Consider the following 1,344-nt stretch of genomic DNA (forward strand, 5'->3'; position numbering starts at 1 on the left):
AGATTTCTTGTCAGAACTTGGTGAGCACATCCACGGCAGCATCTGTTAGCTGAAATATGTCAATTGGTATACCATCTATTCCTGGCGCCTTATTTTTTGCTATTTCCTTCAAAGCAGCTTGAACTTCTGCCTTCGTCACCATAGGCTCTGGCTCAAATGCTATTTCATTAAATTCTTCTGTATCTGCCAATTTCTTTTGATACAATGACTCAGTATATTAATTGTAATTAATTATAATAATTATGATTAGTGTTACAAAACAATTTCTATGAATTAATTAAAAACTAATTTATATCACACAAATGGAAAGGTGAAAAAATATAAAAAATAATTTTCTAGGTGGAGGTGGGAAAGTGTATCACTCTGTAGTTGAGGGCACATTTTATTATTTCTTACAATTTTCTTTCCAGAGGTATGTAATACTCCACAAACAGTTCTATGTAAGCTATTGAACTTTTCCTGGTAAGAAACCCCAGATATGCCAGCATGGTCCAGCGCAGATAACGCTAATAATTCCTTGCCGGACAGATAAAAAAAAAAAGCTCAAATGGTCCCCATTACTGATAATAAGTGACGTTAAATAACTCATCAACTCAAAGCATTACAGAAGAACGCAGATGATAATCCAAGGTTTGAATCTTTATTCTAATGGTATGCGTCAAGGATTTTCTCACTTAAGGGTCTGTCAATAGCCACATTTCAAATGCCAAATGATCTACCCTTTAGTCCATTTTATTATGGGCTCATTACTGAGTTCATATGGACTATGTATGAGAAAAATTGTACAACCACTTTGAGAGGCAGTTTGATGCTTCCTCAAAAAGCTGAACACAGAAATTCCTTATGACCCAGCTATTCCACTGCTTGGTATATATCCCGAGAACTGAGGGATAGAGACTTGTACACCAATGTTCATAGCAGCATTATTCACCATCACAAGAACATGGAAACAGTCCAAATGTCCAACCACAATAGAATGGATTGAGGTATTAAGGTACATTCACAAGATGGAATACTACACAGCATGCAGAAGTAATGATTTATTATTTTTTTTTTAGAAGCAATGATTTTGAAAATCACTACCTAAGTTGACACTGGAGAGCATTATGCTAAGTGAATGCACTCAGTCCAAGGAAAAATATTGTATAAAACGATTATTGTAGAATGAGTATTAAGATCCAACGTGGGTGGCGGGTGGAAGCAGAGGGGTGGGGTGGGGGTTAATCATAGGGATGCACAATTTGATGGGTGGGGGTGGTGAAGGAAATGGGAAATATCCAGTGTGAAAAGCAATATATTCGAACTTTGTAAATAAACCAGTATAAAATAAAAAGAAAACAATTA

Source organism: Elephantulus edwardii, unplaced genomic scaffold (genome assembly GCF_000299155.1).
Source record: "Elephantulus edwardii isolate Elephantulus edwardi_28Jun2011 unplaced genomic scaffold, EleEdw1.0 scaffold00287, whole genome shotgun sequence".
Lineage (NCBI taxonomy): Eukaryota > Metazoa > Chordata > Mammalia > Macroscelidea > Macroscelididae > Elephantulus > Elephantulus edwardii.